This window comes from Anser brachyrhynchus (genome assembly GCF_964034855.1).
Source record: "Anser brachyrhynchus genome assembly, chromosome: Z".
In the NCBI taxonomy this organism is placed as follows: domain Eukaryota; kingdom Metazoa; phylum Chordata; class Aves; order Anseriformes; family Anatidae; genus Anser; species Anser brachyrhynchus.
Genome location: NC_137697.1, coordinates 61858654 through 61871171, shown reverse-complemented (window position 1 = coordinate 61871171; position 12518 = coordinate 61858654). Strand labels below are relative to the sequence as shown.

General features: G+C 41.9%; 1 long non-coding RNA gene across 1 annotated transcript in view; it reads left to right on the top strand.

The window, feature by feature from the left end:
- The window catches only part of LOC308185463, a 72993-nt gene that overhangs the window by 50573 nt on the left and 9902 nt on the right, over positions 1-12518 (top strand). The window contains exon 5 of the long non-coding RNA XR_013943398.1: positions 8393-8497. This is a non-coding gene — a long non-coding RNA (uncharacterized lncRNA). The remainder of the gene's footprint in view (positions 1-8392; positions 8498-12518) is intronic.

The window sequence follows — 12518 nt, the reverse complement described above, 5'->3', positions numbered from 1 at the left end:
AATTTTTTTTTTTTTGGCACGTGTTTGTTTTATTTTATTTATTTATTTATTTTTATTATTTTTATTCATTTATTTTTATTTTGTTTTTTCCCCCAAAATCTGTCACCTTCCTGTTTCAGTCTGGTGACTTTTTTCACTTCACTTTTTCACCCTGTTTTTGTACTTTACCAACTTACTTCTAGGAGAAAATGAAAGCAGTTTGACCCATCAGTAAAATTTCATCACTGGTCCTAGTTTTCAGACTGATGTTTTTTTAAGACTTAATTCACTTTTTTTTTCAGTGAATGTATTTGCTCGTGTGTCAGCCTCAAGCTCTCTTTTCACACATTTCTTTTTTGTGGTTTGGTAAGGTCTTGTTTCAGTTCAGCTAACATTTCAGATCACAAACCAAGTTGCTGGTCTTCAAAGGTGTTTCATAAAATACAGGTATTTATTTTATTTAGGACTATTAGTACAGATGCTAAAGTAAATTCAATGTCTAAATCTTTGCAAACTCAGTTTCAAAGGAAGAAAAGACCCCCAATGTGATTACTTTATTTTTAGTAGTTTATCAGACAACAGTCAGAAGTTTGGGTGGCCTTTTTAGACAAGCTGTAGAAAAGGAATAGAAGTGGGTTCTGACCAAAAATGCCAGCATAGACAATGTAGGGTCTGTAAGGAAGGCCACATAATCTGTACAGTGAAGAGAGAAATACCTGTCTCATACACAATGCATCTTGGAAAATCCTTACAAATGTCCATGAAAAACTTCACTGCTATTTCCAGCCTTTGGATATTCAGTAATCAGTATTGCTTCAACTTCTGCTAATAGAACAATCTCATACATAGTGGTGCCTTCTTGGGAAAGGTCAGCTAACTGACACAGAAGAAGGGAAGAAGCGATAAAGCTTTTGGCTTTTTCCTAAATTGCTGGTGCTTAGTGTTTACAAGAATAATGGAAAACTGTCTGAAAAAAAAAAAAAAAAGTACATTAATTATATTCCGTAAGAGTTACCTTTAATCTCAGATAAATGGCATGCTGATGTGTCATGATTTTGATATTATTCCAGCACTGAACTTGTGCTCTTTTACACTCAGCTGCTGCCCCACTCAAGCTGTGTACTCCTTGGTGCTCTCCAGCTGCTGAGTTTGGGAATGACAAACTGTCAGCTGGAGCTTTGTTGATCTGGGAAATATAGTGCAGTTTGACAAAGCAAGCTGTCACTTCCTTTGAACCTCAGTAATTCTGCGGGTTTGGACTGCTATGTATTGTAGGTTCAGGTTGATCTGAACCTTTTTTTGGCAATGTTCTTAGGTCTAATTCTCTTGGGGCTTATTTTGCAGATTTGTGATATCTACTTCTACAATAAAGCTTAGTTTCTTTTTCTTTTTTTCTTTTTGTTCTACAGATCTTTAAAGCATTCAACAAAAAGAATCAGTGTCATAATTCCCATTAAACAGAACAGTCAGAGTGCTGGTAATAACCATAACATAACATACCATAACATAAAACAATCTTGTTTGGTTGTGGTGATTTTCTATGTTATTGAATATACAAAGACCTAAACTTTTAATTAGAGTGCTATTTTTTTTGAGCTACACTCAATAGACCAGCTTTCAACTTCTAGAGATATGCCTTGTACTCATAACTGTTTGTTACCCACATCCATAAATTTTATGTGTTTGTCTTTTCTATTTATTCCTGGTTAATAACATTTATGCTAAAAATATTCAGTTTATAAATAAAACAATATTCTTGCCAGCAACGTGCCCTAAACTCTGAAAGTATGTGATTCAAATGTATGCATTTTCTGCCAGACCAGGGATATGGAAAAAAACTTGGGAGCAAAATCATGCTTCCTTCCCACTCTAGTACATGGCATTGTAGGGTAAAGCTATGGGGCCCCAGCCTCACATTCACCACTCAAAATTTCAGTCTACACAGGGGACATAGGAGTGGGACGGCAAAAATAACTCCTCTTAATGCTGTGGCCTGTTTTTAAATCCATGCCTCATCTTATGCCCTGTCTCATTGAAAAAATCAGATGTGTGCACATAGAGAGGACAGATAGTCTTGTCACATCAAAATTAAAGATTATTTTGTTAGGCAATTAAGAAACTCATCTGGGTTCCAGGTGTAATTTTTGTCCTTTTGTAAAATTTGGCTGTCAGCTATGTATTTTACCAATCCAAATAACATAGAATGACACAATGCTGGTATCAACACATATTTATTCCATGATTTTTCTGAAACACAAGTATATTTTACTGAATGATTTACAATGTAAGACCATTAAATTTGCCAGAGTATGCCAAGATAGACATAGCAGCTTGATTTTTAAATTAAAGTTTCAGACGTAAATGTAGATTAGGTCTGCCCTTCTCAATGTTTCCTTAGCCTGTAGTTTATTTTTTGTTCATACAGCTAAATCCTATCTTAAGACTGTTTCCTGAAATAACTGGCTTTGTAAAATATTATAGTTTTATGAGATACTATTGTGCAACTTTGTATGACTTTGTATAGTGTGTATGAAATGTTGAAACGTGACAATACGACATCTTAATCTAACATTTCTCAGTATGATTTCCACACATTTTGTTTACTTTTATCAGGAAAATATGTATCAACCTGTTAATTGTTTTTTGATAATACATATTTTATAAATACATTGCCTGGAATCTGATATTAAAAGACTAATTGTTTATATCTCTTTCTTTATTAAGGAAGTTTTATTTATTTATACCTCTTTCTATATTAAGGAAAATTAATCCTGCTATGATAAGTAAGTTACATTTTTTAGCCTCCTGAATTCAATACAAAATTATATCTTGGATGACAAACATAAATGCCAGGAGAAAATAAAGCTCTGCAATTCTAAGAAGATCTTGCATTAAAATGATTAAAATTAGAGTCTCCATGTCCTATTTTATTTATTTTATTTTATTTGGCCAGATGTATTACATCTGGGGACATACATTTTTATGCCCCTAATTCTTTTACTTTTTAGAGAAATGCCCATATACCAGATTGAAATTTGTATGTAATGAACATATGGGACATTGTGCAGAAAAAAACATTCACTTCTGCTTAATTTACTCTCATCTGCTCATGGTGAAATGTTCAGAAGGCTTTATATCCAATTAACTCACTTTCATGATTTTTTACTCAGGGTGCAGAAAGCCCTGTTTTATTCTTCAAAGTAGAATAGAATAGAATAGAATAGAATAGAATAGAATAGAATAGAATAGAATAGAATAGAATAGAATAGAATAGAATAGAATAGAATAGAATAGAATAGAATAGAATAGAATAGAATAGAATAGAATAGAATAGAATAGAATAGAATAGAATAGAATAGAATAGAATAGAATAGAATAGAATAGAATAGAATAGAATAGAATAGAATAGAATAGAATAGAACAGCTCAGATGGGAGGGACATTCAAAGGTTGTCTAGTCCAACTGCCTGACCACTTCAGGCATATTATTAAACATATTATCCAAATGCCTCTTGAGCACAGATGGGCACAGGATATCAACCACCTCACTAGGAAGCCTGTTGCATCAACCACCTCACTAGGAAGCCTGTTGCAGTGTTCAACCACCTTCACAGTAAAGACATTTTTCCGAAGGTGAAGCTTTGTGCACTTCTATCATATCCTGTCATCGCGTACTAGTGAGAAGAGACTGCCACCTCCCTCTTTGCTTCCTCCTCCTCAGGAAGCTCTGGAGAGCAATGAGGTCACTTCTTGGTCTCCTTTTCTCCAGCCTAGATAAACCAATTGTCTTCAGCCCAGCCTCTCCTCATATCGTTCATTTTCCTCATAGCATCCATGCAGATACTTTGTGTTATAAAAACACTAGTTGCATTCCATGGGATATAGTGAACCAGCTGACAATTAAGAGGCGGAGCGCTCACACCCGCCCATAGGGACAACTCCTCCAACGGCACTCTCCCGTCAGCTGGGCTGCGATGGTCTCCATCAGGCACGGTGCTTTCTCTAGGAAGTCAGTGCACACCCAGACCGACTGCCCGCCCAGACGTGCGGCAGTTCAGGTCTCCGGATGCGGGGAGTGTCTGAGCCTCTTGCTGCCATCGGCGGGGGGCAGAGAGACTGCTTGCGTGAGGTGCGAGCAGGTGGACGACCTGGTCCGCATGGTGGCGGAGCTCCAGGAGGAGGTGCAGAGGTTGAGGGATATCAGGGAGTGCGAGCGGGAGATAGACTGGTGGAGCGACTCCCTGCAGGACCGGAGGGAGAGGGACCAGGGTGAGACGCTCCAAAGGGGGGTGGACCCCCTGCCCTGTCGCCATCGGGCAGAGGGAGGGGACCTGCGAGTTGAGGAGGAATGGAGACAGGTCCCTGCTCGACCTCGCAGGAGATGCCCTCCCCTTCCGGTGCCCCCTTCCCAGGTGCCCTTGAACAATAGGTTTGAGGCCCTGGAGCTGGAGAGACCGGCGGGTGAGGATGAGGTAGGAAGCCTACCCAGGAGGATGCCTGAGGTGAGGAAGTTGACTCCACGCCTCAGGACTGCCTCCACCAAGAAGGAAAGAAGGGTGATTGTTGTGGGCGACTCCCTCCTCAGGGGAACGGAGGGCCCTATTTGTCGGCCTGCCCCCACACATAGGGAAGTCTGCTGCCTCCCTGGGGCCAGGGTCAGAGACATTACCAGGAAGCTTCCAAACCTGGTTCGCCCCTCTGACTATTACCCGCTTTTGATAGTCCAGGCTGGCAGTGACAATGTTGAAAAGAGAAGCCTCAAGGCTATCAAACAGGACTATAGGGGGCTGGGACGATTGGTGGAGGGAGCGGGAGTGCAGGTGGTGTTTTCGTCCATCCCTACGGGGGAAGGGAGAGGCACGGAGAGGACATGGAAAGCTCACGTGGTTAATAGGTGGCTCAGAGGCTGGTGCCAGCACAAAAATTTTGGGTTTTTCACCATGGGGAGCTTTACTCGGCACCCGGCCTGATGGCCCCAGACGGGTCCCTATCTCCAAGGGGAAAACGGATCCTAGGCCAGGAGCTGGTGGGACTCATAGAGAGCGCTTTAAACTAGGTAAGAAGGGGGACGGGGCTCAAACAAGGCTTGTTGGAGCTGTGCCGGGGGAAACAATGGCTAGGCCGGGGAAGAAGGCGATGGCCCAGCTGAAGTGCATCTACACTAATGCACGCAGCATGGGTAACAAACAGGAGGAGCTGGAAGCCATCGTGCAGCAGGCAGGCTATGACTTGGTTGCCATCACGGAGACGTGGTGGGACCGCTCCCACGACTGGAGTGCTGCAATGCCTGGCTATCGGCTCTTCAGGAGGGACAGGCAGCACAGAGGGGGTGGTGGCGTGGCTCTCTACATTAGAGAATCTTTTGATGTTGATGTTGTGGAACTCCAGGCTGGGAATGATAAGGTTGAATCCCTGTGGGTTAGGATCCGCGGGAAGGCCGGCAAGGCTAACTTCCTCGTCGGGGTCTGTTATAGACCGCCGAACCAGGATGAGGAGACGGATGAGGAGTTTTATAGGCAACTGACAGAAGTTGCAAAATCGTCGGCGCTTGTCCTCGTGGGGGACTTCAACTTCCCGGACATATCCTGGAAACACAACACGGCACAGAGAAAGCAGTCTAGGAGGTTTCTGGAGAGCGTGGGAGATAGCTTCCTGACGCAGCTGGTCAGCGAACCTACCAGGGGTGGTGCCCCGCTAGACCTTCTCTTCACAAACAGAGAAGGACTGGTGGGAGATGTGGTGGTCAGAAACTGTCTTGGGCAGAGTGACCACGAAATGGTAGAGTTCTCTATTCTTGGCGAGGCCGGGAAGGGGACCAGTAAAACTGCTGTATTGGACTTCCGGAGGGCTGACTTTGAGCTGCTCAGGACGCTGGTTGGCCGAGTCCCTTGGGAGGCGGTTCTGAAGGGCAGAGGAGTCCAGGAAGGCTGGGCGCTCCTCAAGAAGGAAATCGTGATGGCACAGGAGCGGTCCGTCCCCACGTGTCCAAAGACGAGCCGGCGTGGAAGAAGACCGGCCTGGCTCAACAGAGAGTTGCGGCTTGTGCTTAGCAGAAAAAAGAGGGTTTATAATCTTTGGAAAAAAGGGCGGGCCACTGAGGAGGACTACAAGGATGTAGCGAGGCTGTGCAGGGAGAAAATTAGAAAGGCCAAAGCTCATCTGGAGCTCAACCTGGCTACTGCCGTTAAAGACAACAAAAAATCCTTTTACAAATATATCAACGCGAAACGGAGGACTAAGGAGAATCTCCATCCTTTACTGGATGCGAAGGGAAACCTAGTTACTAAGGATGAGGAAAAGGCTGAGGTGCTTAATGCCGCCTTTGCCTCAGTCTTTAGCGGCAATACCGGTTGTTCTCTGGATACCCAGTGCCTTGAGCTGGTGGAAGGGGACGGGGAGCAGGACGTGGCCTTCGCTATCCATGAGGAAATGGTTGGCGACCTGCTACGGAGCTTGGATGTGCGCAAGTCGATGGGGCCGGATGGGATGCACCCGAGGGTACTGAAAGAACTGGCGGAGGAGCTGGCCGAGCCGCTTTCCATCATTTATCGGAAGTCCTGGCTATCGGGGGAGGTCCCAGTTGACTGGCGGCTAGCCAATGTGACGCCCATCTATAAGAAGGGCCGCAGGGCAGACCCGGGGAACTATAGGCCTGTCAGTTTGACCTCAGTGCCAGGAAAGCTCATGGAGCAGATTATCTTGAGGGTCATCACGCGGCACTTGCAGGGCAAGCAGGCGATCAGGCCCAGTCAGCATGGGTTTATGAAAGGCAGGTCCTGCTTGACGAACCTGATCTCCTTCTATGACCAAGTGACGCGCTTGGTGGATGAGGGAAAGGCTGTGGATGTGGTTTACCTTGACCTCAGTAAGGCTTTTGACACAGTTCCCCACAACATTCTCCTCAAGAAACTGGCTGCTCGGGGCTTGGACTGGCGTACGCTTCGCTGGGTTAGAAACTGGCTGGATAGCCGGGCTCAGAGAGTTGTGGTGAATGGAGTCAAATCTGGTTGGAGGCCGGTCACTAGTGGTGTCCCCCAGGGCTCGGTACTGGGGCCGGTCCTCTTTAATATCTTTATCGATGATCTGGATGAGGGCGTCTAGTGCACCCTCAGTAAGTTTGCAGATGACACCAAGCTAAGTGCGTGTGTCGATCTGCTCGAGGGCAGGAAGGCTCTGCAGGATGATCTGGATAGGCTGGAGCGATGGGCTGAGGTCAACTGTATGAAGTTCAACAAGGCCAAGTGCCGGGTCCTGCACCTGGGGCGCAACAACCCCAAGCAGAGCTACAGGCTGGGAGATGAGTGGCTGGAAAGCTGCCTGGCCGAGAGGGACCTGGGAGTATTGGTTGATAGTCGGCTGAATATGAGCCAGCAGTGTGCCCAGGTGGCCAAGAAGGCCAACAGCATCCTGGCCTGCATAAGAAGCAGTGTGGCCAGCAGGTCTAGGGAAGTGATTGTGCCCCTTTACTCGGCTCTGGTGAGGCCGCACCTCGAGTACTGTGTTCAGTTTTGGGCCCCTTGCTACAGGAAGGACATGGACGTGCTCGAGCGAGTCCAGAGAAGGGCGACCAAGCTGGTGAGGGGTCTGGAGAACAAGTCTTACGAGGAGCGGCTGAGGGAGCTGGGCTTGTTCAGCCTGGAGAAGAGGAGGCTCAGGGGTGACCTTATCGCTCTCTACAGTTACCTTAAAGGAGGCTGTAAAGAGGTGGGGGTTGGTCTGTTCTCCTATGTGCCTGGTGACAGGACGAGGGGGAATGGGCGAAAGTTGGACAGGGGAGTTTTAGGTTGGATGTTAGGAAGTACTTCTTTACCGAAAGGGTTATTAAGCATTGGAATGGGCTGCCCAGGGAGGTGGTGGAGTCACCATCCCTGGAGGTCTTTAAAAGACGTTTAGATGTAGAGCTTAGCGATATGGTTTAGTGGAGTACTTAGTGTTAGGTCGGAGGTTGGACTCGATGATCTTGAGGTCTCTTCCAACCTAGAAATCTGTGATACTGTGTGATAAGAGAAGGCCGTGTAAAAAGTAAAATTTTCTTTGCAGAACCCTTAAATTAGGGACAAGGATAGGCACTGACAGGGATAACTTATTTATGTGTAACTACAGTGGGAGTGCAACTTCAGAGAACACTTATGTACATACGTGTGCAAGATAAAATCCTGATGTTGGGGCTCAGATAGTCTAGATGAAATATAGATGTTTTTCTCCTTTCTTGTATATTTTTGCTTCTCATTAGAGCATCCAAAACTTTATTATATTACTGAAAACAAAATAAAAATTATTTGATTATGGATTCAGGATAAAATATTGCTGTATTCACATTTTGCAAGATCTTTGGTGTATAAATTACCTCAGAAGAACATATCCTTATCATTCAACAGAACTAATATTGTTTTAGCATGTAATTATTTTTATAGATAATGTTGTACTGGAAAAGAGAAGACTGTGGTGTTAATTCTTCAGAGATGTTCCACATTTAAAAGAAAAGCCCAGAAAATGAAAAAGAAGTTCTTCTAAATCAAGTGAGTTATAGAATGTGTTGAAACTTGTCATCTCAAAAGGATGTGAAAAAGTTTGGTTTTGCTTGGAAACTCTTAATTTTGGGCACTCGTTTAATCTCACTCAAATCAGAATGTTTTAATATTTAATATTTAAAGAAAGTACCTTTTACTGACTATATTTCTCTGCTTTGATTTTAAAAGGGAGAGTCTTCTGATGCTGCAGAAATTATGATTGTAACAACTGGTTTGTTATTTGCAAACAAAATAACTTCATGATCACACCAGTCAAAGTATCTCTATTGTTGGTCAATGCCTATAGTCTTCAGGCACATTTATAACCCATTCTTTGAAATTGTGCATTGTCATTCAGTTTTCAGCAGCAGTACCAGCAGTTTGTACTGCACGTCACAAGATCCACATAAAAATCTACCTTTTTTTTTTTTTTCCCTTTGACCATTTCACTAATTCAAAATCAAGAATAAAAATCTGTTGCAGTAATTTTTCTTCTCAGTTCTGCTACTTTAAATATTTTCAAAGTAAGCTTCACATTAACAAAAATTAAATAAATCTCTTAATTGGATGATGATTTCTTCAGTGATAATTCAGACTAGTGTTAAATTACATTTAGGATTTTATCCTAAGACAATATCTTGTAGAAACAACTTCTGTTTAAAGAGAAGTAAATCTGCAAATGATAAATCAGGGGGTTAAAACAGGTGATCTAACTTTGGCATGTCTTTGAGACTTTAAGGTCATTTAATTATAATTTCTGAAATGCTTCTATTGTGAGGACTGGAATACATTTATCTATTAGGTAGTGTAACCATATGAAAATCTCGACACATTTTTCACAGTAATTTTCAATTACTAAAGTACTGATAAAACTAAAGAGAAGATTATATCTATTTAGATCATCCTTACCAGTTGAAATCTGATGTATTCCATTTTACCAAAATTATATGAAAAATAAAGAAAGAAACTTCTTAAAAACCGGTTTACACATATGAATCTATACCATTACATCTAAATCTGTGCAGTACCATAGTTTTGGCTGAATTGGTTCTACTTTTAGAAAAATGGAACTGAAAGAATGTTGATGGCAAATTTGAAGAGAGCTAGAAAAACATATGCCTGATTACTCTCTCAGTTGTATCACTCTAACAACACAATTACACCTTTGACTCCAGGATATGTTTGCTGAGGACATCAGTAAGCAGGGAATCTGCTGATAATATTTTAATTTACATACATTACAGCTAAATTAATACACTCATGTTGATTTCATTACATCTCATAGGAACAGTCAAACTCAAGAAACCCTGACTTAGACTTTTAAAAATTCTGATAATCAAAGTTTCAAGTCTATAGAGCTGGCCACTTTTCTAGATGTCTCTGTCATTGTTTCTCAGTTTGAGAAATCTGCTTTTGACATGCCAGCTGTAATGCATTTCAAATATCTTTTCAAGACATAAGGATGAAATCCCCCTCATGCCCATTTTGTCCCCTTTCACCAGTTGCTGGGTTTTCTGAGTCTTCTCTTAGTAAAATTCTGGGTTTCTCTGACACCTTCTCACTTAATTTCTTAGGGAATCTGAAGTCACAGTGCAAGGTTTTCTTTCCAAATCAATTTATTTTGGAGGAAGAACTATAGAGTGGAGCTGTGCAGAATAGCCTCTGAAATCCTATAATTACTTTGAAATACTCTGATATATTTTTTTAACATCACATCTAATGTGACCTGAAGTTTCCCTTACATAAAATTTGTTTATAATGGGAGAATAAATTGAACACGATTTTAACTTTCATTACATTAGCCATAGGAAGGATTCATTCCTCTTAGTATCTTGTAATGTTTCTTGTAATTTACAAAACCTGGTATTCAAAAAATCTATGAAAATGTTTTGCAGTTTCCTTGGTAGGCTTCTATTTCCAATTAAAAGCTACACGCAACTTTTCCTTCATGGTATCCTTTGCAAAGGCCAGAAGTTAAGCAAAGTGATTCATATCACAGTGTTTCTGCAGTTTAAAACAAAAATAAAAACAAACACCCCCCCTCCCCCCAGTCTTTTAAAGGGTGTCGTTATGTGTTCGTTTGATTAAGCAGATGGTGTATGGACTCCTATTAACCCCCTACCCTGCTAACTCTCTTCATGCACACAATTTCCTTATCTGTAGAAAAGAATTGTGTGGGATGGAAGCAAGTCATTTAATTTGACGAGGCCCTTTTATACTGTGTGAGTTTCATTAAGCATATAAGCAGTGATATCAAAAAGGTGGTCAGATTTCAGAATTTTATAGTTCTTGGAAATTTTCCTTCTGTTTTGTATCATGCTCCTATCATCCTTTTGTAAAGAAAAAAAGCACCCTTTAAATCTCATGTGATGGAAGTCTAGTGAACAGCCATAGAAAATACTTGCATTAAATACGAATACTCTATTTTCTGAACCTTCATTTCCATACCAGGGGTCATTATTTTATTTTATATTACAGTATTTTTATTTTCTTAAGTACGATGGTTGTCAGTAAGATTTCAGTTTGGCTCTTTAATGTGGAAATCTTTTCATCACATCTATCTCTGTGATTTCTGCTGAAGGAAAATCATAAGTTTTGTAAGAACAGTTGTGGATTCTCTTACAAAAACTCTCCTCACTCTACCTGTTTATTTTAATGCAGACTGATAAATAGGCACGAGGGCTGACATTGAAAAGTAGCTCTTACATTTTTTTAGTTTACACAAATTCTCTTCCTCAAGAGGAAATTTCAGTTGCTTTTATTACGAAGGGTCACATTTCTGAAAGAAAAAGGGGCATCTTCTATACAGCTAGTAGGGTGCTCATTGCTCAGACAACACATTCCCAAGTATTCCTCCTCAGTTCCTTTCTGTTTCTGGTATGACAGTGATTTGTATTGAGGCCTTTCAAAATATGTTAACCATCTGTTGATATAAATGTGCTAATGCAATACTTTATTATTACTATTTGGTGCTGTTCCAACATTTGAGAAAGACAGTCAGACAAACATCGAGGCTGAGATAGCAAATTACAATGACTAAGCCCAGGAATAAGAAAAATTACTGGGGAGGTAGGAATGCCATTTGCTATATGAACAAGAGGGCAGTTTACTAGAGAAAGTATGCTACTTCAGAGCAGGTTCAAAATTCTGTTATAGAGCTGTGTTTGAAATAGACCAGTCTTAGTGATGTTCTCTAATTCTCAAGCTGTTGGATGAAACCAGAAAAGCCAAACCAAATCATGAACAACTTCTCCCTGCAAATTTCTGTGACCTTATTATGGACTTTTTCAATTATTCTTGGGCATGTTGTGAATTTCACTAGTGATGTTTTTCTTAGTTACAAATAAATATATTTTTCACTTTGTCTTTCATGTTTATGGAGACATCATTTCATGGATCAGAATTACTGTTGCACACAATCAGTTACGAACGCAAGCATTTTTTGAAATACACGAAGTTAAGATTTGTATCTTTCTGTGAAGATCTTTATGCATAGATAATAAGGAACATACATATTCATAGAATCATAGAATATCCCGAGTTGGAAGGGACCCATAAGGATCATCAAGTCCAACTCCTGGCACCGCACAGGTCTGCCCAAAAGTTTAGACCATGTGACTAATTGCACAGTCCAATCTCTTCTTAAATTCAGACAGGCTTGGTGCAGTGACTACTTCACTGGGGAGCCTGTTCCAGTGTGCAACCACCCTTTCGGTGAAGAACCTCTTCCTTGTGTCCAGCCTAAACTTCCCCTGCCTCAGCTTCACACCATTCCCACGGGTCCTGCCACTGGTGATAACAGAGAATAGGTCACCTGCCTCTCCACTCCCCCTCGTGAGGAAGTTGTAGACTGCGATGAGGTCCCCCCCTCAGACTCCTCTTCTCCAGGCTGAACAGGCCAAGTGACCTCAGCCGCTCCTCATATGTCTTCCCCTCTAGGCCCTTCACCATCTTCGTCGCCCTCCTCTGGACACTCTCCAACAGTTTAATGTCCTTTTTGTACTGTGGTGCCCAGAACTGCACACAGTAC